General features: G+C 47.8%; 1 protein-coding gene and 1 long non-coding RNA gene across 2 annotated transcripts in view; one reads left to right on the top strand and one right to left on the bottom strand.

The window, feature by feature from the left end:
* The window catches only part of LOC119952239 (zinc finger protein 208-like), an 80,191-nt gene that overhangs the window by 46,813 nt on the left and 8,208 nt on the right, over positions 1 to 25,170 (top strand). The gene's annotated exons all lie outside the window — the stretch shown is intronic.
* Positions 16,691 to 24,636, bottom strand: LOC119952274. Its single transcript, XR_005457813.1, has 2 exons — positions 24,416 to 24,636; positions 16,691 to 16,855 (listed from the first exon to the last, which is right to left on the bottom strand). It is a non-coding gene; the product is annotated as an uncharacterized LOC119952274 (long non-coding RNA).

Genomic DNA, 25,170 nt, shown 5'->3' with positions numbered 1-25,170 from the left:
CGCAGCCCCAGTCTTTTTCAACCACTCAGCCAAGAGGCCCCAGGTAACTTTAACTGGGGTCTTAAGAGCTACTCTGGACCATTTCACTTTTCGTACAAAGGATAATATAGTAACGGCTCCTAATTTACATAAAGATTACAATACAAATTATATTTGAGGTTATACAAAGTGAGTTCTTAATACAAGTGCGTAGCCATAATCACAATTTATAAAGGTTATACAGAGTGAATGCACAATGTAAGTGGATGGCATGAGTCACAGTTTATTATGTGACATTCTACACCACTCTCCATATATCTTTAGTCAATACATTGTGTTGAATAATAACAAAGGCAGCATTTGACGAGAGTATGACATCAAGGAGACCTAGCTAAACTGGGGTCAAGGAGAATCAGGGCTGGAGTCATACCTGGCACAAAGGAAGATGGTTGTGGTGGCTGGAGAACATACATCTCGGCTCCAGGACATCACTGCAGGAGTTCCTCAGGATAGTGTCTTCGGCCCAGCCATCTTCAGCTGCTTCATCAGTGACCTCCCTTCCATCATAAGGTCAGAAGTGAAAATGTTCATGGATGACTGCACAATGTTCAGAACCATTCGGAGATAATGAAGCAGTCCATGTCCAAATGCAAGACCTGGACAATATCCAGGTTTGGGCTGACAAGTGGCAAGTTATGTTCACGCCACACAAGTGTCAAACAATAACTATCTCCTACAAGAGAGGATCTGACCATCGCCCCTTGACATGCAATGGCATTACTATCGCTGAATCCCCCATAATCAACATCCTGGGAGTTACCATTGATCAGAAACTGAACTGGACTAGCTATATTAATACTGTGGCTACCAGGGCAGGTCAAAGACTAGGAATCCCACGGTGAGTAACTCACGTCCTGACACCCCACAGTCTGTCCACCATCTACAAGGCACAAATTGGGAGTGTAATGGAATACTCTCCACTTGCCTTGGATAAGTGCAGTTCCAACAACACTCAAGAAGCTCCGCACCATCCAGGCCTGTTTGATTGTTCCCCCTTCCACAAACATTCAAGCCGTCATCACCGAAGAACAGTGGCAGCCATGTGTACCATCTACAAGATGCACTGCAGGAACTCACCAAGGTTCCTTAGTCAGCATCTTCCAAACCCACGGCCACTACCATCTCAAAGGACAAGAGCAGCAAATATCTGGGAACCCCACCACGTGGAGCCTCACTCACCATCCTGACTTGGAAATATATCGCTGTTCCTTCACTGTCGCTGGGGCAAAATCCTGGAACTCCCTCCCTAACAGCACAGAGGGTGTACATACACCCCAGGGACTGCAGCGGTTCAAGAAGGCAACTCACCAGCATCTTCTGAAGGGCAACCAGAGGTGAGCAATAAATGCTGACCGAACCAGCGATGCCCACTCATGTAAATGAATTTTTTTTTTAAATCTAAAAACTTGTATTATTTCAAATTAATCACATTCTGTGACAAAGTTCAGTTCAATACAAAGTTAAATGTAATAATTTCTTTGTAACACTATTTAAAAATAAATTTAGAGTGCCCAATTATTTTTTTCCAATAAAGGGGCAATTTAGTGTGGCCAATCCACCTACCCTGCACATCTTTGGATTGTAGGGGTGAAACCCACAAAGTCACGGGAAAAATGTGAAAACTCCACACAGACAGTGACCCAGGGCCGGGATCGAACCCGGGTCCTTGTCGCAGTAGGCAGCAGTGCTAACTACTGTACCACCATGCACCACAGTCCTCTGTTAATTGTTTCTCCTGTTGGTTACAAATGCGGAACAGTCCAGTTGCCTTGACAATCCTGTGATGATTGTACTTAGTTAGCCTGGTCTCAAGCCTTCAATCAACAGTTATCACAACCAGTATTTTGTTTGAAAGAAGGCCTAATTCAGCTGGGCCATTCTGACAAATGCTGGAGTCTTGGTGTAGAGCCACAAATTTCGACTTCCCATTTGAGCCTCGGGCACCTTTCTGTCTCTGTTGTTGGTGTCAGTGACAGCCAGGAGACAGAGCTGAGGCTGAATTTAGCTGAGAATAACAGAGCCTGTGCCCCAGTTGGGAAACTGCCATGGGCTTCGCACTAATAGAGAGACAGGAAGGTGCTGGAGGACTGACTGGGAAATGGGCCTCCAGCCAATTGTTATATCGGTCACTCAGAGCTAAAGAGAAACCCGTCTCTTTAAATACATATACAGGGAAGAGGCTGCAATCAAATCTGTCCCTTTTAACCTGCACAAAAGCAGGAGGCTCAGATTCACAGGTTGTAGGTTCATTCGGCCCATCGTGCCCCTACTATCTCTTTGAAAGGACTCTCGGATTCATCCAACTGCTCTGCCCTTTTCCCACAGCCTAGAAATTCTTCTCTTTCGAGTATTTAACCTTTGGAAAGATACCATTGAATCTGGTTTCAGGCAGATCAGTTCAACTCGCTATGTCAAAAATTAACATAAAATCTCATCTCCCCCTCTGGCCGCTTTGCCAATTCCCTTAGAGGGACTCACTTTCTGTTAAAGAGCCTGTCAACCCCTCTCACCCACTTTCCCTAAAGTGCATCAATCTAATCATGAAAAGTCCTGAAAAATCAAATGTTTTTACTGATAAAGGTTTATCAATGAAACAGTACATGGTTATAAAAATAGAAAATGACTTGAGGATCAATGACAACCAGAGTAAAAGGATGTTCACAATGTTCTGGACCCAAATGGTTTCTCTTTAATTCATCTGTAGCCTGTCCCCTGCCCTCTTTGTGGAACTCCTCCGCTCAGTCCACAAGCTTGACCCTGACCTTCCGCTTGCTGCCATTAGAATTCACCACCTTGCTCTCAGGCTCACATTTCTGTCCTCGGCCTGCTGCAATGTTCCGGAGAAGCCCAACACAAGCTGGACAAACAGCCCCTCATCTTCCCATGAGGCACTTTACAGCCTTCTGGGCTCAACATTGAGTTCAACAACTTCACACCCTGAACTCTCTCCTCCATTTTGATTTGTTTTTTTGCCGAGTGCCAGTCTGCATCTTGTTTTCATGTGTTTTGCTTCCAGACAGAGCTGTCCTTTATTCTGCCATTAACACTTACTCTGGACAAATGCTTTGTTTCTTTACCACAACCATTACCTCTCCCTTTGCCTTTTGTTTCAGGACATTTTTGTAATTTAATCTCACCCACCCTCTAACCAATCCCTGACTTTCCCTTTTGTTCTGTCTGACCCTCCCCCTTTCTCACCAGCATCAAACCCATCACATTTCTCCCTCTCTTTAGTTCTGAAGCAGAGTTACATTGGACATGAAACATTAACTCTCGTTTCTCTCTCCACCGACCTGTGTTTTTCCACTTCTTTCTGTATTTATTTTAGATCTACCTGCAGTGAGTGGCAGGAAATATATTATTTACTATCTAGGATAAAATAAATGTGGATCATTTCAGTGGAAATGTGCTCTCCCAGGCTCAAAGAGCATCAGCCCACTGGAAGCAAAGTCATGTGACCGGCCAGTCCAGCAGAAAGAAACCCTCCGACCCTCCCACTTCACCAAGTGTCAGAATGAACATGGTTCAGTCCTGGATGTGATTAACAGCAGCAATAACAGCAGAATCCAACCCCTGGAATTCCTTGTGAACTCGCTGGTGTTGCAGCAGGATGGATGAATCAATGAAACCCATCCCACACTCAGTGCAGGTGAATGGCTTCTCCCCAGTGTGAACTTGCTGATGTCTCGACAGGTGGGATGACCGAGTGAATGCCTTCCCACACACATTGCAGGTGAACGGCCTCTCCCCAGTGTGAACTCGCTGGTGTACGTGCAGTGCAGATGACGTTCGAAACCTCTTTGTGCAGTGCAAGCAGCTGAATGGTCTCTCTCCAGTGTGAACTCGCTGGTGTTTCCGCAGGTTGGATGACGTTATAAACCTCTTTGTGCAGTGAGAGCAGCTGAACGGTCTCTCCTCTGTGTGAGTGCGCTGGTGGTCCATCAGTTCTCGAGAGCTTTTGAAGCCTTTCCCACAGTCAGGGCATTTAAAGGGTCTCTCATTGGTGTGAGTAAGATTATGGCTCAGCAGGTTGGATAACCGAGCAAATCCCTTCCCACACTCAGTGCAGGTGAATGGTCTCTCCCCAGTGTGAACTCGCTGGTGTGTTCGCAGCTTAGATAACTGAGTGAAGCCCTTCCCACACTGAGAGCATGAGAACGGCCTCTCTCTGGTATGAACTAGCTCGTGTGTCCGCAGTTGGGATGAATCACTGAATCCCTTCCCACACACTGAGCAGATAAATGGCCTCTCCCCAGTGTGAATGCGTCGATGAATCTCCAGCTGAGATGGCCATCTGAATCCCTTCCCACAGTCCTCACATTTCCACGGTTTCTCCATGTGCTGATAGCCTTGTGTTTATCCAAGTTAGACAATAGGCTGAAACCTCGTCCACACAGAGAACACGTGTACGATCTCTCCCCGCTGTGAATGGTGCAATGTTTTTTCAGGCTGAGTAACACACACTCGGGTGTGTGCGTCTCGGTGCTTTTCTAGTTACACGGATGTTTAAAGACTTCCAAAGCAGACAGAAGAGAGAAACATTTCCTCTTCTAGATTTAAAGGCAATAATATTCTCGTCCCGGTAAACTGATCGACGCTATCAGATGTTGATGTGGCATTGATATTTCAGTCTTCAAATCCTCACCTTCCGATATTCTGTAAAACCAATTTGCAAAATTCACTGCCAGCACAGGATAGAAATTTAGAATTCTCTCGTTGCCCAAAAGCTGTAAATCTCCATCCCACACACTCTCCCTACATTCTCACTCTGCTGTATCTAATATTCACCCTCCCAATTCTCCTGAAGGTGCTGATTCAGGCTGATTGACAGATTCATGCTCACTGCTTCCTGTCCTGGACACAGATCCATGCTCACTGCTTCCTGTCCTGGACACAGAGACCTGAAAATCTTCATGCAGGCTGACAGCCTAACAGAAATATATCCATATTACTGGACTCAAAATGTGCTTAATAGATAGGATTGTTTCAATTGGTTAAGATAACACGAGGTTATGACGGACAATGAACCTGCTGCCCACGAAGGTACTCAAGCAGAGATAATCAATATTTTAAACTGAAATTGGATGGACGCTGCAGGGTTACAGAATGGGACCCACTCAAAACTGAATTGCTCGACAGAGTCAGCATCAAGTCGAATTGTCCAATGGACTCTTTTTGTGTATCAATGACTCTAACGTAGATACAGGGCCATATTATAAAACTAGAAATAATAATTTCATTTTATTACAGAACCATAAATAATGTATTTATTACATACCAGAGAGCAACACGAGACATATCTCTGTCTGATGTTAATTTACTATACCCTTAAATGTCAGCCATCTCCTGGGGAAACCAGCCCTTTAATTGTGAACATTGGGAAAGAGACCATCCTTTTAGCCAAATAAATGTGTCAAGCTGAGGGAGCAAAGGATGTCAATGTCTTTAAGAGAGAGAGAGACCTGGGCCAAGCTTTCCAGAGTCTGCACCCTCCCTGGATTCACTTCCTTTCCCTTCAGTTGCTGCAAGTGACCAATTGAAGGTGAGAATGAGAAAAGAAATGTAAAGGGAGAAAAAAGAAAGTGTTTTACTCACAGATGTTAGAGACAGGAAGAGGTTTTAATTTCGCTGGTTTCACACAAAGCCCGCGCTCTGATTTGCTGGAGGACCAGAGTCCTTCCGGTCCTCCACCTCTTCCCATTGGTCAATACCTCAGAAAAAGGTCAGAGGGTAGGCTATCTCCGCACATGCGCATTTTCCCTAATCCTTGGACATGCGCAGTGCCGGGTCTGGGGGGAAGAGAGAAAGCGGTTTCTTGCTCTGGCCGGAGCCGTCAGCCGATTGCCTGGAAACCTTGTCTCGAGGAGGTGGAGGGGGAAGAGGAACAATGGGTGGGGGCGGAGCCATCGAGTCTGCGCGACGGGCCTGGGGGTTGGAAACCGGGAACACCAGGACGGAACAGATTGATTCCTATTGGCGGATTCCCCGAGACGACACCACATGCACCAGAAGGTTGTTGGCCAATGAGAAGAGACGTAGAACCGGAAGTACTCGACCTCCGGCCAATCAGAGCTCGGGCTGTGTGTGACTGAAGATTGTGCTTCACACAGACTGAAACTTTCTCTTTCCCAAAGTTCACAATTAAAGGGCTGGTTTCCCCAGGAAATGGCTGACATTTAAGGGACAGTAAATTAATATCACAGAGATGTCCAGTGTTGTTATATGGTGCAGATTAGATATATTATTGATGGTTCTGTAATAAAGTACATTTATGATTATTTCCAGCTGTGTAATATTGTGCTGTGGCTACCTTATATATTTCCAGTCATCTCTTCCCTCAGAGGATTGTTAGTCTCTGGATTTCTCTTCCACAGGGACCAGTGGAGGCCGGGGCGGGGCGGGGCGGGGGGGTCATTGAATATATTCACGGATGAGTTAGACAGATTAGTAATAAATTTTTGTGTTACTTTTTTTTCATTTTTGTTATTTTTTTAAACCATTTTTTAAAACAATGAATGCAACAGAGTAACAGAAAAATTGGTGGAACATGGTACAGAGCAGAACAAGAGATATTGCCAACATAAATCCAAGCAACACATTGCAGAATTAATTTAGAGCAGGACAGGGGCTGGTTTAGCACACTGGGCTAAATCGCTGGATTTGAAAGCAGACCAAGGCAGGCCAGCAGCACGGTTCAATTCCCGTACCAGCCTCCCCAAACAGGCGTCGAAATGTGGCGACTATAGGCTTTTTACAGTAACTTCATTTGAAGCCTACTTGTGACAATAAGCAATTTTCATTTTCATTTCATTTTTCACATTTGAGGGACCAGAGCCTCCAGATGAAATCCAGATCAATTGAACAACCTGTTAACAGGATAAAATAGCGAGTGGGGAAAGTGGGTAAGAATCTATAAAAACAGAAGGATAACAATGCAGGTCACCCCCCCCCCCCCCCCCACAAAAGAAATTACAAAACACTTAACAGCATAGTCTAATTATAATTAATAACATAACATAGATGACATAGAATTCCTATAGTGCAGAAGGAGGCCATTCGGTCCATCACATCTGCACTGGCCCTTGGAAAGTGCTCCCTACATAAGCCCACACCTCCACCCTATCCCCATAATGCGACCTAATCTTTTGGACACTAAGGGGCAAATTAGCGTGACTAATCCACTTTCACTGGACATCTTTGGACTGTGGGAAGAAACCTGTGCATCCAGAGGAAACACACAAAGACCCAGGAAGAGTGTGCAAACTCCACGCAGAGACAGCCACCGAAGGCTGCAATCGAACCTGGGTCCCTGGAGCAGTGAGGCAGCAGTGCTAACCACTGTGCCCTACTCCCAGCCTAAGTTAAATTGAATTCACTCATGGAAAGCCCAGGAAGAGCAAGCCAGGCAAATTGGAATCTATGTATTTGAGATAGGGGTCCCATACTTGACTGAATGCATCAGACTTAAAATGAAGTACATACATTAACAATTCCACAGGGATTTCTGGTGGCAGCCATGGGGTGAGCAGTCATACATTTGGTGGCTCCCGCTCAAGGAGGTATTATTTTGGTCCTGTCCCCACCCGAAGGGCGAAGTTTTGATGGAAAGAGATGTTGGAGTACCTGGAGAAGGTGTAACTCCTCTGCTGTGGCTGGTGGATGGATCTGCGAACGAGGAGTGGGACGAGAAGAAAGGAGCTGTTGGAACAGGAGCGGCTTCGTGGTGCGCCACAGTTAAAAATGGCAGAGGGCAAAGGGCCTGTTCTGCCCGCCCAGTGGTCAACGGAGCAGTTGGTGGAATTTTCTTGCTAAGTTCTTGCAGCAGAGGAAAGAGGCCCCGGAGGACCTGACCAAAGTGGTGGAGCCGGTTAAAGCAGGTATTGAGAGAGTGGAGCAAAGGCTGAAATCCCAGGGCTGGGCCATCCAGAAAGTGGAGGAGGCGATGGGACAGCATGAGGAGCAGCAGGCCTCGTTGGTGGCCGAGGTGGGGGCGATGCAGGAGACTCAGAAGAAGCTGAAGGAGAAGGTGGAGGATCTGGAGAACTGCTCCAGAAGGCACAATTTGAGGATTGTGCTGGAATGTGGCGACTTGGGGCTTTCCACAGTAACTTCATTGCAGTGTTCATGTAAGCCTACTCGTGACACGAATACTGTGGAAAGCCCCAAGATTAGGTAGGGGAGAGTGATGGGAGAGCGGGGAAGGGTTGCTGACAAAGGCTCGGTTGTTGTGCGGAAGCTGGAGAAGGATCAATGGCAGTGGACACCCAAGGGTGGGCCGGGAGGGTGACGGCTGGCCCAAAAAGGATGTGGTTGATTGAGTGTGGGGGGGGGGGGGGGGGGGGGGGGGAGCCCCCTGACCAGGCTGGTCATGTGGAACATGAGGGATTGAATGGACTCGTCAAACAGTCACGTGTGTTCGCGCACCTGAGGAGTCGGAATGCGGACGTGGCCTTTTTGCAGGAGATGCACTTAAAGATATGGGATCAGACAAGGTTGAGGGAAGGATGGGTGGGGCAGTTGTTCCACTCGGGACTGGACATGAAGATGAGGGGGATGGCGGTGCTGGTGAATAAGCGGGTGGCATTCGAGGTGGGGAGCATTATGGCATTTCGGGAGGGGGGGTGCGGTTCAGGAGGGGGGGGGGGGGTGCGGTCCGTGATGGTGAGTGGGAAGCTAGAGGGGATAACGGTGGTCTTGGTAAATTGCTCCAAATTGGGATGATGTAGATTTGATGAGACGTCTTCCAGGGAAGATTCCTGACCTGGACTCACACCGGCTTATCATGGGGGGGGCGGATTTTAATACGGTTACAAAGCCAAGCTTGGACCGATCGACCCCGAGGTTGGGAAGGTGTCGGCAATGGCTAAGGAGCTAAAGTGTTTATGGAACATGTGGGATTGGGGGGAGGGGGGGGGGGGGGTTTACCTTTGGAGGTTTGGGAGGCCAAGGAATTTTTCCCATGTGCACCGGGTGTACTCCTGGATTGGCTTTTTTCTGGTGGGCAGGACATTGTGGTCGATTCGGAGCATTCGGCGATCGTGCTGGGTGAATGTACGAGTGGATCGGGATGTGGGGTGCGGAGGAGAGAGGGGCTCAGTACCCACAGAGGAAGCTGGATGTGGGGCTGTTGGGGGAAGAGGAGGTGTGCGGGTGGGTGAGGGCTGCATTCGGGGGGTATGTGAGGCACAATGACACATGGAGGGCACAGCCGCCAAGCTGAGGGAGGCACTCAAGGCGGTGATTCGGGGGGGGGGGGTTAGATTATAGGGAGAAGGCAGAACAGGCAGAGGTGGCAAGGCTGGTGGAAGAGATTCGGAGGGTGGACAGAAGACTCCAGATGGAGTTCACGGTTAGTGTCCACGGTGAAGGCGATGGGGCAGCTGCACAGGGCCACAATCGCAGTATTTGAGTACGGTGAGAAGGCGAGTTGGATGCTGGCCCACCAGCTGAGGAAGCAGGAGGCGGCAATTAAGCACCGAGGTGCTGGGGGTGAAGGTGACCCCCAATCCAGGGGTCGCGATATTTGTGGTGTCGGAAGACCCGGGAGTCCACAGGGGTGTGAGAGGCTGATGCCTTGGCCTTTGTCTCCCTGATAGGCCGGAGACGGATCCTGCTCGGATGGAGGGACTCTGAGCCAATGAAAGCGAGGGTGTGGGTGAGTGACCTGGTGGAATTCCTGAGGTCGGAGAAGGTCACGTTTGTCCTGAGGTGGGGGATTGATGAATTCACTCGGAGGTGGAAGCCATTCATTGACTTCTTTAAGGAGGATTAAGGAATCAGCAAAAGGGAAATTGGGGATAAGGGGTTAAAATGGGGAAGGTAGGATGGGACAAGAGGGTGAGAGTGGGGAGCAGGAGAGTGGGTGTTGGTTATTTATGATGTTGTATAACTTTGCTTCTGCTTCAGTTTGTTTTTTTATGAAAATGCCTGAATAAAATATTTAACAAACAAATAATTCCATGGGGATACATTCCGTAATCCGCCTGTGCCAGTTTTGGATAGAGTTAGAACTGACTGGCCCGTTTCTACATTGAGTCAGATGGATGTTGGGTCCATCCTAACCCAATCCCTCATGAACCTTCGACGAGCAGCCAATTGACAGAGCCTGATATTCAGGAGACGCAACCCTCCCTTAACTCCTGGTAATTGGAGCTAAAAAAACTTGAGGTGAGGTTTCTTTTTGTTCCAAATAAACGTAATAATCATTCCATTCATTTCCTTAATGACGCTGGTCGACAGCAGTATAGGCAGCACCTGCAGAGGGTACAACAATCTGGGCAACACATTCATTTCAAAGAACAATACAGCACAGGAACAGGCCCTTCGGCCCTCCAAGCCTGTACCGGTCATGATACCAACCTTTGCCAAAACCTCAGCAGTTCCTTGTGCCATATCCCTCGATAACCATCCTATCCATGTGTTTGTCAAGATGCCTTTTTTTTTAAATTTAGAGTACCCAATTATTTTTTCCCCCAATTAAGGGGCAATTTAACTTGACCAATCCACCTAACTTACATATCTTTGGGTTGTGGGGATGAAACCCACGCAGACACAAGATGCCTTTTGAACGCTGTTAATGTATCTGCTTCCACAATCTCCCCTGGCAACGTGTGCCAGGCACTCACCACCCTCTGCGTAAAAAACCTGCCTCGCACATCTCCTCTAAACCTTGCCCCAGGACCTTAAACCTATGCCCCATGGTGACTGACCCCTCCAACCTGGGAAAGAGTGCCTGCCCATCCACTCTATCCATGCCCCTCATAATCTTGTCGACCTCTATCAGGTCACCCCTCAACCTCCGTCTTTCTAATGAAAACAGTCCGAGCCTATTCAGCCCCTCCACATTGCTAACATCCTCCAGACCAGGCAACATCCTGGTAAACCTCCTCTGCACCCTCTCCAAAGCCTCCACATCCTTCTGGTAGTGTGGGACCAGACTTGTGCGGCCTTACCAAGGTTCTATACAACTTTAGCATGACTTACCAGGTTTTATACTCGATGCTCCATCCAATGAAGGCAAGCATTCCGTCTGCTTTCTTGACTACCTTGTCCACTTGTGTTGCCACCTTCAAAGTTCTGTGGACAGCCACGCCCAGATCTCTCTGACATTCTATGAAGGCGATCCTCCCTCGCCATGAAATCGGAAGAGCCGACCACCGGGCAAGGTCACACCTAATAGTCGCCATCAGCTGTGGAAAGTTGGCCCCATATAGCTGTCTGAAAGGGGGGCCATTGACATTCCCAGATATTTAAATCCTGAGGGGGGAGCATCTGATTGAAAACTTACCAAGAGGAGGGGGCTTACCCTTCAACACCACACCCCCCTCCCCCCACCAGCATGGCCTCTGACTCAGTAAAATTCATCTTATAACCAGAGAAGGCACTTAATCTATCCACTGCTCCAATAATGGACGGGATTGAAACACGGATTCAATACAAACTGCAGCCCGTCATCGACACTCAGAGTGATCTTGTGCTGCCTCACCCCACCCCCCAGTCCCGATATCAGAGGATCCGATCTGATATCCTCCGGCAAGGGCTCAGTGGCCAACGCATACAGCCAGGGGGACAGAGGGCAGCCCTGCCTCGTCCCTCTCTGAAGCTCAAACATCAACACCCTTAAACCATTGGTGATCACCGCCGCTGCTGGTCTGTGATATAACAATTGAATCCACTCAATATAATCCTCACCCAACCCGAAGCCTCGCAGCGGATACACCAGATAATTCCACTCAACTCGAGCAAAAGCTTTCTCTGCATCGAAGGAGATCAGCAGCCCATCCAATGGATATTTCTGAAAAGCCTGAATCACATTCAGCAACCTTCCAACATTGTTACTGGAAAACCTTTCCCGTATAAACCCAGTCTGGTCCTCCCGCACGATTGTCGGAAGGATGTCCTCCAGCCTCATCGCCAAAACATAAGATCGCAGTTTCAAGTCAACATTCAAAAGAGAGATTGGGCGATGAGGGACCCACTCCTCTGGGTACTTGTCCACCTTCAGAATCAAAGAGAGATTAGCCTCACGAAGAGTCGGTGGCAGCATCCCCGAGTCAAGAGAGTAACCATACATACCCACCAACAGATCTGACAACAAACCCTTCGAACTTCATCGAAGCCTCGATGCTTCGTTTGTGTGGCTGCCGAAAAGTCCTGGAAGAAGGAAATCCTCACTCCCTCATGGAGCCAGGTCCCACCTCACCTTACCCGTCTCCAGGACCCTCTGGTGATCTTTCAAGTTGTGGAAGTGAATAATTCCAGGCCTGGGAGGAAAACTATCCCTCGGCCTCAAAGACAGGATCCGATGCCCTTTCTGATTGGAAACACCCAGGCTTCACATCCAGCTGGAGAAAACGTGGCAGCCGATCCACGAAGAACCTAACGGGAGCCTCACCCTCCACACCTTCTGGCAGGCCGACGATTCGGATGTTCTTTCTCTGACTCTCGGTTCTCCAAGACCTCCAGGGCCTTCCCCAGGCCACTCAGCCGGTTTTCCAAGGATTGAATTCTTGCCTCTGCCGAGGAGGCATCTTGCTCAACGTTCAGGATTCTCTCCTCCGGATCAGCGAGCCTCTTCATGGTGTTTTACAGCTCGGCCTCATGAACTCACAGATATTGAGTCGGCTCACTCAGCCTCTGGTCAATAACATGGAGAATGTCGGCAGTCAGCATTTTCACCGCCTCCGAGAGACAGCGCGGGGTCGAGACACCTCCTGAGGGTCAGACTGCCAATTTTCTTTTTTGAAAAGTATTTTGTTAAGGCATTTATATTATAATTTTAACAGGATAGCTTAATAACAAAATAAACAACCACACACCCAACCAACAACAAGACCCAGCCAACATGGCTTACATAAGCAACGCCCCAATCCCAATTCCCCACTAGCCTTTGCCCACCTTACCCAACTCCCTATGCCTCACCTTTTTAACTCCCCCCCCCCCCCCCCCCCCCCCCCCCCCCCCCCCACTGCCGACAGCTTAATTTTCCCCCAAAGAAGTCGATAAACGGCTGCCATCTGCAGGCAAACCCTAGCATCGATCCCCTCAGGGCGAACTTAATCTTCTTCAGCCAGATAAACCCAGCCATGTCATTGACCTACACCCACGATTTTGGCGGCTCCAAGTCCCTCCATGACAATAAAATCCATCTCCAGGCTACCAGGTCGTCCACACACACCCCCCCCCCCCCCCCCCCCCCCGGGATCTTCTGACACACCAAAGATCGGCAGCTCTGGACTCGGAACCACCCTTACCCTCAGTACCTCCGACATGACATCAGCAAACACCTGTGCCAGAATCCCCAAAACATATGGACATGATTCGCAGGCCCACCGCAAACCGCCCACCCATCCTTCGCCCCTTCAAATAACCTGCTCACACGGGCTACAGTCACATGTGTCCTGCGGACCACTTCAGTTGTATTAGGCTAAGCCTGGCACACGACTAGGATGCATTGACTCACCTCAGGGCATCCTCCCACAACCCCGCCTTCAGCTCCCACCCAGCTCTTCTTCCCACTTTCTCTTCACCTCCCCTATCAGGGCTCCCTCCCATTACATCAGCTCCTTATAAATCTCCGATACCTTCCCCTGCCCCACTCCCGTTTTCGACACCACCTTATCCTGTAGCACCTGGGGCGGTAGGTTTAGGAAAGTCGGTACCAGCCTCCACACACAGTCCCTCACCTGCAGGTAGCGGAACCCATTCCCATCGGGCAGCTCAAACTCCTCCTCCAACTCTTCCAAACATGGAAAGCCACCATCAATAAACAAATCCCCAAACCGCTCGATCCCCGCACACTGCCACCCCCGGAACCCACCATCCAACCCCAGCCCCCAGAACGAACCGGTGATTACCCCACATTGGTGCCCATATCACGCCCCCTCCAATCCCATGTGCTGTCGCCATCTTCCCCACACCATCAGGGCTGCCACTACTACCGAGCTTGTGGAGTACCTGGCTGGCGAGAACAGCAGAGTTAATAGTGCCCCTGAAGGTTCTCCTGGGACATCTCCCTCCCACTGAAGCTAGGCAAATCTTCCAGCCTTGCATTAAATCCTCATGAATTAAGCCTTTTCAATTGAGTGTGTGTGGCCCCACCCACAGTCCTGCATGATGAATAATAGAAACTTTCGCCCTCTCTCAGCTTCCTCTCGCCCTCTCTCAGATCCTGATCAGGTTATGAAATCCAGGGATATCTTTTAGGGGAACATTCCAATCTGTTAAATATTCCCTGGGCAGAGGGACCTGCAGCAAGTGCTTACAGAATTCTGTAAGCATAACAGTAATGTTGCATACAAATCATTGTTAACAGTGAAATGTTCATGAGGCACAATGGGACGTAGCCAACTAACTTGGCCACATTCTTCAGGAAAGCAGATTCACACAGTAACACTCCTTATTAGCATTCCCCAGACAGCCGTTATGAATATGGACAATGGTTCCAGGAACAAGGGTACGATGGGGTGATTGTATACAAAGAAACAGGGATAGCAGATAAGGAGGTTGTGACAGAAGACCATACAAGAGTTCCCAGCTGAAGTAGGGCGCAGACTCGATGGGCCAAATGGTCTCCTTCTGCACTGTAAATTCTATGATTCTATGATCACGCAGTCCCATGCTGCCTAGTAACAACTTTCATTGGATCATTGAATAGTCAATGTATGTAATCTATAATCACAATGATTGGATCACGTCCGGCCGAAATGGGCTGTTAACTGTTTGAAAATGTATAACGGATGATACTTTCTTTTGTTCTGCTGGCGTAATCAATAAACCTTTTGACTTTTGGAACATACTCGAGTGTGGAGTGATTCTTCCAAGATTCTTTCCCCACTAACTGTTTGGCGTAGTTGGCAGGATTCGGCGGTCTTTTGATGCCATCAGGAGTACTGGGTAAGTATCTTCACTTATAAATAAGTTCGATGAAACTTATCTCGGGACCAGGTAGTGCTCAGCGACTGGCGAATTATAAAAACCTGTGAACGGGGTATGACCAATAGTGAAACACTGGTAGCTAGTTTGTTAAGAAACACAGGCACTGTCGGGCATTGTTTAAAGTATTTGGGGATTTTAAAGTACTTAAGAGATTCTATCATAAGTTTTGTTGTAAGTACTAATGACCGACTTGTGACCCGACAGTTGGCCAAGAGACGTGTCTGCTACAAGTACCGCTGGAATAAAAGCGGACCTCTGAGAGTAGATTTCTCACGGTTTCGACCCTACCCAAGCCTGGCCAGTGAAAAAAAAAGCAGGGCTCAAATGGCGACAGGAGTGGTTCCAAATGTGCCAGTTGGCAACCAGAACCAAAGCTCATCGATAAGATGGTGAAGTCCGATTTGAACGTTACTGAGTGGTGAGGTTTCCTGCAAGGGGGACACCCCGAATTTGCACAATGTTTAGATCTTTAATCAGCGTTGAGATAAAAGCGACGTGTCAAAAAGAATGATCAAATAAAACAAAATCAATGCCTACTTTCGGCCATGGAGTTGGGACGATTTTGTGCATAGTAAGTGCTTCCTTCTGTTGATGGAACTGGTTCTTCTGATACGTTTCACATTGTGCGACTAGGTTGCTAATGCCATTGTTGATTCCTGGCCAATACACGGACTCACAAGCTCTTCTTTTACATTTTTCCATCCCCAGATGGCCTTCATACACTTTCCTGAGGATCATTTGTCATAAAGAAGTCGGTATTACGATACAATTTGCCTGAGCAGGAATCCATTCACACTGCTTTAAAAAAAAATTTAGAGTACCCAATTCATTTTTTCCAATTATTTAGCATATAGAATTTACAGTGCAGAAGGGGGCCATTCAGCCCATCGAGTCTGCACCGGTTCTTGGAAAGAGCACCCTACCCAAGCCCATACCCCAACCCTATCCCTATAACCCAGTAACTCCACCCAACACTAAGGGCAATTTTGGACACTAAGGGCAATTTAGCATGACCAATCCACCTAACCTGCACATCTTTGCACTGTGGGAGGACCCGGAGGAAACCCACGCACACACGGGGAGAACGTGCAGACTCCGCACAGACAGTGACCCAAGCCGGGAATCGAACCTGGGACCCTGGAGCTGTGAAGCAATTGTGCTAACCACTATGCTACCATGCTGCCCAGGGGATTAGCATGGCCAATCCACCTACTCTGCACATCTTTCTTTGGGTTGTGGGGGTGAAACCTATGCAAACACGGGGAGAATGTGCAAACCCCACACGGACAGTACAGTATTATGATAGAACAGCAAAAAAACTTTCACCGCTAGAACAAGGTGATACTGTCAGAGTACAACTTCCGAATGGATGGTCGAACATGGCACAAGTAATAGGCCAGGCAGCTCCACATTATGTAGTAGTAATGGAAGAGGGTTCAATCTTAAGGAGGAACCGCGGAGGACTTCTTAAGGTGACAATGACTCAAACCACATTTCCAAGCATCACAATAGATACAGAGTTACTCAAAGCAACTCCAACAGTATGTAGGAAGATGTCGTTCCAGCAGCGAACACAACGACATCGTCCTACAACATCACAAAAAAAACATGTAATTTGTGAAAATGAAAAATTGTTAACTGACAGACAATAACGGTGAAACAAGCATCATGTACTGTAAATATGTTTGAATGCATATCCAAACAACTTCAAAGAAAGGGGGATGTGACAATACGTATATTGTAAGAATAATGAAGTGTTAACAATTCACTGTAACTGCATCCAACCACTAGATGGCGATCAAGCACATACACGTGGATCATGTGATACTCCTGATTCGGTGAGAAGGTTGTTAGGCGAGATAGGGAATAGTCAAGAGCTCTGTAATTAGAATCATAGTTTTAGTGAATCTGTTATCTTTTATATCTTAGCAAGCAAGTCAAATCTATCTCGTTGTAGTGTAAATAAATTAACTTTGTTCAAAACTTAGCTTGATGTTCTTTGTGAGACACTACAATTCGAAGCTATCCTCATTCAGAAACCCAAGGACATCACAGGGTGACGAAGTAATAATGCCTGGTTGAGAATTCTTATCCCACCCTTTTTCAAACAAGCACAGAATTAACCCTTGTCTGTTAACAGCTGAAGGTGTATTTATATTTTTACAGGACATAGAACATAGAACAGTACAGCACTAACAGGCCCTCCGGCCCTCGATGTTGTGCCGAGCCATGATCACCCTACTCAAACCCACGTATCCACCCTATACCCGTAGCCCAACAACTTCCCCCTTAACCTTACTTTTTAGGACACTACGGGCAATTTAGCATGGCCAATCCACCTAACCCGCACATCTTTGGACTGTGGGAGGAAACCGGAGCACCCGGAGGAAACCCACGCACACACGGGGAGGACGTGCAGACTCCGCACAGACAGTGACCCAGCCGGGAACCGAACCTGGGACCCTGGAGCTGTGAAGCATTTATGCTAACCACTATGCTACTGTGCTGCCCCAAATTAAGGAATTGGGGATTACAAATTTTTAAGTTTTGAATTATCAGGTATGTTCGGATTAATTAATCCACTTTGCCTGAAGCAGAATGGATATTTTGTGTTTTGATTTGGAAGTAACTGCAAGTGGAACTAGATGTGCAGTCGCTTCAAGAATTTATTTGTAGACTTTCAATTTTACAGCAAGAGTCAGCCCGATTAGGGCAGCAAGGTGGCGCAGTGGGTTAGCCCTGCTGCCTCACGGCGCCGAGGTCCCAGGTTTGATCCCGGCTCTGGGCCACTGTCTGTGTGGAGTTTGCACATTCTCCCCCGTTTGCATGGGTTTCGCCTCCACAACCCAAAGATGTGCAGAGTAGGTGAATTGGCCACGCTAAATTGCCCCTTAATTGGAAAAATGAATTGGATACTCTAAATTTTTTTTTTTTAAAGTCAGCCGCCCGATTGAAAGTTTAGTGATGTGGGTGGCATCTAGTGAGAAGTTACAAAAGACAGAATAGATGGAGCAGTGCGAGGTTGCATCCACCAGTCTGAAACAAATCCTCACAACAGCGCCGGCATTAGGATTGCCTGATTAACTTGCCACATATACAGTGATAACAATGGGAATTACTGCACTGCTGTACTGACCCAACAATATAGAGATTATAAGTGATTTATTTGGCGGAATTCTCCAACCCCCCCGCAGGGTCGGGGAATCGCCCGGGGCCGGCGTAAATCCTGCCCCCACCGTGGCCGGAATTCTCTGCCACCCGGGAATCAGCGGGAGCGGGAATCGCGCCCCGCCGATCAGCGGGCCCCCCGGGGTGATTCTCTGGCCCGCGATGGGACGAAGTCCCACCGCTGTCAGGCCTCTCCTGCCAACGTGGTTTAAACCACCTCTGTGCTGGCGGGATTGGCGGCGCGAGCGGGCCCCCGAGGTCCTGAGGGGGAGTGCGGGGCGATCGGACCCCGGGGGGGTGCCCCCACGGTGGCCTGGCCCGTGACTGGGGCCCACCGATCGGCCGGCGGGCCAGTGCCATGGGGACACTCTTTTTCTTCCACCGCCGCCACGGCCTCCACCATGGCGGAGGCGGAAGAGAACCCCCTACCGCGCATGTGCCGGTGATGACGTCAGCAGCCGCTGACACTCCGGCGCATGCGCGGACTCACGCCGACCGGCGAAGGCCTTTCGGCCAGCCCCAACGCTGGGTGGTGTGGCGCCAAAGGCAGTTAGCGCCAGTTTTGGTGCCAGTCGCCGGAGCGGAGAGCGGGCGCGGGCGCGGGCCTAGCCCCTAAAGGTGCGCTACGCCACTCCGCTACGCTGGGACCCCCCGCCCCGCCGGGTAGGGGAGAATTTCGCCCATAGTCTTTTACTCCAACAAGCAATCAAAATGTTACTGCCTGGAATCAAATAGAAATATTTGATTTATGTTTAAAAGATGATATGAAGGTATCCCATTGGACTGCAAAAATTCTCCATGGCTCACATTTGGGGTATGATTAAGTAACTGAGGATAGACGATAAGAGACAAGAAATTAATAACATAGTATCTGGTCAAATTCTAGGATGTGTTGGTTGGAGAAGTAGGCTGCAAGGGTTGGGCACACTGGATATGTGGAGCTTGTTCAAGGAACAGCTATTGCATGTTCTTGATAAGTACGTACCAGTCAGGCAGGGAGGAAGGGGTCGAGCGAGGGAACCATGGTTTACCAAAGAAGTGGAATCTCTTGTTAAGAGGAAGAAGGAGGCCTATGTGAAGATGAGGCGTGAAGTTTCAGTTGGGGCGCTTGATAGTTACAAGGAAGCGAGGAAGGATCTAAAGAGAGAGCTGAGACGAGCAAGGAGGGGACATGAGAAGTCTTTGGCAGGTAGGATCAAGGAAAACCCAAAAGCTTTCTATAGGTATGTCAGGAATAAAAGAATGACTAGGGTAAGAGTAGGGCCAGTCAAGGACAGTGGTGGGAAGTTGTGTGTGGAGGCTGAGGAGATAAGCGAGATACTAAATGAATACTTTTCGTCAGTATTCACTCAAGAAAAAGATAATATTGTGGAGGAGAATGCTGAGACCCAGGCTATTAGAATAGATGGCATTGAGGTGCGTAGGGAAGAAGTGTTGGCAATTCTGGACAAGGTGAAAATAGATAAATCCCCGGGGCCGGATGGGATTTATCCTAGGATTCTCTGGGAAGCCAGGGAAGAGATTGCTGAGCCTTTGGCTTTGATTTTTAGGTCATCATTGGCTACAGGAATAGTGCCAGAGGACTGGAGGATAGCAAATGTGGTCCCTTTGTTCAAGAAGGGGAGTAGAGATAACCCCGGTAACTATAGGCCGGTGAGCCTAACGTCTGTGGTGGGTAAAGTCTTGGAGAGGATTATAAAAGATACGATTTATAATCATCTAGATAGGAATAATATGATTAGGGACAGTCAGCATGGTTTTGTGAAGGGTAGGTCATGCCTCACAAACCTTATCGAGTTCTTTGAGAAGGTGACTGAACAGGTAGACGAGGGTAGAGCAGTTGATGTGGTGTATATGGATTTCAGTAAAGCGTTTTGATAAGGTTCCCCACGGTCGGCTATTGCAGAAAATACGGAGGCTGGGGATTGAGGGTGATTTAGAGATGTGGATCAGAAATTGGCTAGTTGAAAGAAGACAGAGAGTGGTAGTTGATGGGAAATGTTCAGAATGGAGTTCAGTTATGAGTGGCGTACCACAAGGATCTGTTCTGGGGCCGTTGCTGTTTGTCATTTTTATAAATGACCTAGAGGAGGGCGCAGAAGGATGGGTGAGTAAATTTGCAGACGACACTAAAGTCGGTGGAGTTGTAGACAGTGCGGAAGGATGTTGCAGGTTAAGAGGGACATAGATAAGCTGCAGAGCTGGGCTGAGAGGTGGCAAATGGAGTTTAATGTGGAGAAGTGTGAGGTGATTCACTTTGGAAAGAATAACAGAAATGCGGAATATTTGGCTAATGGTAAAATTCTTGGTAGTGTGGATGAGCAGAGGGATCTCGGTGTCCATGTACATAGATCCCTGAAAGTTGCCACCCAGGTTGATAGGGTTGTGAAGAAGGCCTATGGTGTGTTGGCCTTTATTGGTAGAGGGATTGAGTTCCGGAGCCATGAGGTCATGTTGCAGTTGTACAAAACTCTAGTAAGGCCGCATTTGGAGTATTGCGTACAGTTCTGGTCGCCTCATTATAGGAAGGACGTGGAAGCTTTGGAACGGGTGCAGAGGAGATTTACCAGGATGTTGCCTGGTATGGAGGGAAAATATTATGAGGAAATGCTGATGGACTTGAGGTTGTTTTCGTTAGAGAGAAGAAGGTTAAGAGGTGACTTAATAGAGGCATACAAAATGATCAGAGGGTTAGATAGGGTGGACAGCGAGAGCCTTCTCCCGCGGATGGAGGTGGCTAGCACGAGGGGACATAGCCTTAAATTGAGGGGTAATAGATATAGGACAGAGATCAGAGGTGGGTTTTTTACGCAAAGAGTGGTGAGGCCGTGGAATGCCCTACCTGCAACAGTAGTGAACACGCCAACATTGAGGGCATTTAAAAATTTATTGGATAAGCATATGGATGATAAGGGCATAGTGTAGGTTAGATGGCCTTTAGATTTTTTCCATGTCGGTGCAACATCGAGGGCCGAAGGGCCTGTACTGCGCTGTATCGTTCTATGTTCTATGTTCTATGCAGCACAGTGGCACGTGCTGCCTCATGGCGCCGAGGTCCCAGGTTCGATCCCGGCCCTGGGTCACTGTCTGTGTGGAGTTTGCACATTCTCCCCGGGATTGTGTGGGTTTCGCCCCCACAACCCAAAGATGTGCAGGGTAGGTGGATTGGCCACACTAAATTTATATATAAAAAAATATTAAGGTGTATAATTAAACAGGCAAAAGCACATCTGGTCTGGGTTTATGTACGACAGAGTCAGGCCCACAACCCGGAGGAAATAGAAATGATAAGGTTGTAAAATATGAGAACTACTAACACCTGAATAACAGGATGTGTTCGGCACATACAGGAGGAGTGTTAAACGGACAAAACCGGGACCCTTTTCTTAAGATTTTCAGATGACAATCTACCCCAATGAAGGGAGCACAGTGGCTATCGGAGCCCTGAACAGCTACTGATACCCAAGAATGCAGATCTGCCACTGGATTTGCAACAAACGCAGGAAGAATGGAACGATATGAACTATGGGGGCTTTATATCATTTTACTGACGAGATCTATATCCAAGCTACCAAAAATTGGAACAAAGACAGGACTTATTCTAATGCATGACTACAAGTACATTCGGGAAAAAACAGTGTGGGTGTGTGTCGGGTGTTTGACTGATGCAAGGATTAGCTGTGTCCATCAGAAATAAATGAAATGAAATGAAAATCGCTTATTGTCACGAGTAGACTTCAATGAAGTTACTGTGAAAAGCCCCTAGTTGCCACATTCCGGCGCCAGTTCAGGGAGGCTGTTACGGGAATCGAACCGTGCTGCTGGCCTGCTTGGTCTTCTTTCAAAGCCAGACAGTGCTAAACAGCCCCGAAAATACTAGATAGATCTACCTTTGGGATAATCTGTTGGACCCCAAACAACAGTCCCACTTAAAAAAAGGATGGGGATACGCAGTTATTATGAGAACGTAGGAGCGGCTGCATTATCTTTATACATTTGCTTCCCTCCCCCCTTTGATACCATGCCCCAGAAAGACCTCCACCCAGTCCGAGGAATTGAAATGCCCCGTGAGGCAATCCATGCAAACGCCACTGATCAGCTCCGTGACCACCGACCAGATTATGAGGAGCCAGAACAGGCCCCCATCCCCCATTTAGCTGATGTTTTAAGCGAATTAAGACTTTGGGTTGGTCAGTCTGTTCTACTCTGCCACGCACATCGACAGGAAACTATGAAACCAGAATTGGTGGGAGAGGGTCTGGAACTGGGGGATGAATGTGAAAATCCACCCTTGGATTCGGATGATATCACATCTACTGGTACAACCGATCTTAGCACTATCATGGGGTATAACGGCCTGCCGATCATGTTGGCAGCATGTGCGATGAAAGGTAATAGAAGCCAGTTGAGAAGCAGTAAGTAGGTTTACGTACTCGAGGGATGGGTTAAATTGGAATATATCAATTTAATATAAATGACCGAAATTCCTGAAATCACGTGACTGGCCAGCACGATTGAGGCAAGGAATAGCGGGTGGCAGGGAAAAACAATTAAAACTCGAGCTATCAATTACAGTTGGTGTTGGTTGAGTGAGTACTCAGTTCAGTTTAACGAAAGAGAGGATTGTTGAAGTGTATTCCCTGGGCAGAAACACCTGCAGCAAGTACTAACAATTCAGCATGTATTTTTAAAGCATAATAGTAGCGGCAGCAAGTACTAACAGTATTCTTAAAGCATACCAGTAAGATAGCGTCCAAATCTTTGTCAACAGTGAAATTATCGTGAGGCGGAATGGGATGTAGCCAGCTAACTTGGCCACATTCTTTGGGAAGAATGATTCACACCGAAACACTCTTTATCAGTAGTTTTCAGACAGCAGTTATGAATACGGACAATGGTTCCAGTCAGGAACAAGGTTAAGATGGGGGATTGTAGGGGCTGGTTTAGCACAGTGGGCTAAACAACTGGCTTGTAATGCAGAACAATGCCAGCAGCGCGGGTTCAATTCCCGTACCGGGCCTCCACGAACAGGCGACTGAATGTTGCGACTTGGAGCTTTTCACAGTAACTTCATTGAAGCCCACTTGTGACAATAAGCGATTATTATTATTATTATAATTGTATGTACAAAGAAACAAGGACAAAGATAAAGGGTGCCTGGAAAACATCAGAAGACCATCCACAAGTTCCCAACTGTCCAAGAGCTGATCACGCAGTCCCATGTTGCCCAATAACAAATTTCATTGGATCTAATAGTCAATGTATGTAATCTATAATCACAATGATTAGATCATGTCCAGCCGAGATGGGCTGTTAAGTATTTGAAAATGTACAAAGAGTGATATTTTTTTCTGTTCTGCAGAGAGAAGCTTGGCTTTGACCGAAGGTTTACTCTCCGCTGGAGTAATCAATAAACCTTTTTGACTTTTGGAACAAACCCAAGTGTGGAGTGATTTTTCCAGGATTCTTTCCCAGCTAACAGTAGATCTCCACTAATACTGTCCAGGCGTCAACACTTAGTCTCAGGAACGGAGAATCTGTCTGATTGTGTTAAACTTAAATAATAAGATAATAATAATCATATTTATTAGTGTCACAAGTAGGCTTACATTGGTTTAGCTCACCAGGCTAAATCGCTGGCTTTTAAAGCAGACCAAGCAGGCCAGCAGCACGGTTCCAGCCTCCCCGGACAGGCGCCAGAATGTGGCGACTAGGGGCTTTTCACAGTAACTTCATTGAAGCCTACGCGTGACAATAAGCCATTTTCATTTTTCATTTCATTCATTTTCATTTCATTTCATTTCATTTTTCACTACAATGAAGTTACTATGAAAAGCCCCTAGTCGCCACATTCCGGCACCTGTTTGGGTACACAGAGGGAGAATTCAGAATGCCCAATTTACCTAACAAGCACGTCTTTCGGGACTTGTGGGGGGGAAACCGGAGCACCCGGAGGAAATCCACGCAGACACTGGGAGAATATGCAGACTCCACACAGTGAGCCCAGCCAGGAATCCAACCTGGGACCCTGGCGCTGTGAAACAACGGTGCTAACCACTGTGCTACCGTGTCGCCCATTATGGGATTTGATTGGGATGAGGATGATGTAATGAGGTTAGTGGCTCGGGGATTTGAAGACCCCTTAGGATGTAAAGAGGTCAGAGTGGCCTCACCCAAGCGGGAAAGGTCATTTTGATTCTTTTATCATTCCTTTTTGTGATGTTTTCTTGCGAATGTAAGTCAATAGATTAAAAAAACTGCATTACTGCACCTGCAACCTCCTAAGAAGGTGCCGGATGTAGAAAGAAGACTTTGGAATACGTTTGTCGATGTTTTGAACGATGTTTCAGAGTGTATGGCACTTCTCAGTTCGATCAGTTTTGTTAAAGTCGGACTGTCTCCACCTGAAGGCAGAAGCTGCCGTGCTTTATTGGTACCATGGCAGGAAACTCTCGGCCATCTTTATGATGCATGTTGATGACAGCCTATGTGGTGGTCCTAGTGAGTTCCAAAACAATGTTACTGACAGGAACAGGATCACATTTTTTAAATTAGAGTCCCCAATTATTTTTTCCCAGTTAAGGGGCAATCCACCTAACCTGTACATAGAACATAGAACATAGAACAGTACAGCACTGAACAGGCCCTTCGGCCCTCGATGTTGTGCCGAGCAAATGAGCACTCTACTCAAACCCACGTATCCACCCTATACCCGTAACCCAACAACCCCCCCCTTCAACCTTACTATTAGGACACTACGGGCAATTTAGCATGGCCAATCCACCTAACCCGCACATCTTTGGACTGTGGGAGGAAACCGGAGCACCCGGAGGTAACCCACGCACACACGGGGAGGACGTGCAGACTCCGCACAGACAGTGACCCAGCCGGGAACCGAACCTGGGACCCTGGAGCTGTTAAGCATTTATGCTAACCACCATGCTACCGTGCTGCCCCTTTTGGGGGCATCTTTTGGGTTGTGGAGGTGAAACCCACACAGACACGGGAAGAATGTGCAAACTCCAC

Source organism: Scyliorhinus canicula, chromosome 17 (assembly GCF_902713615.1).
Source record: "Scyliorhinus canicula chromosome 17, sScyCan1.1, whole genome shotgun sequence".
Classification (NCBI taxonomy): Eukaryota; Metazoa; Chordata; class Chondrichthyes; order Carcharhiniformes; family Scyliorhinidae; genus Scyliorhinus; species Scyliorhinus canicula.
Note: the sequence above shows the minus strand (reverse complement) of the source record. Positions and strands in the feature narration are given on the sequence as shown.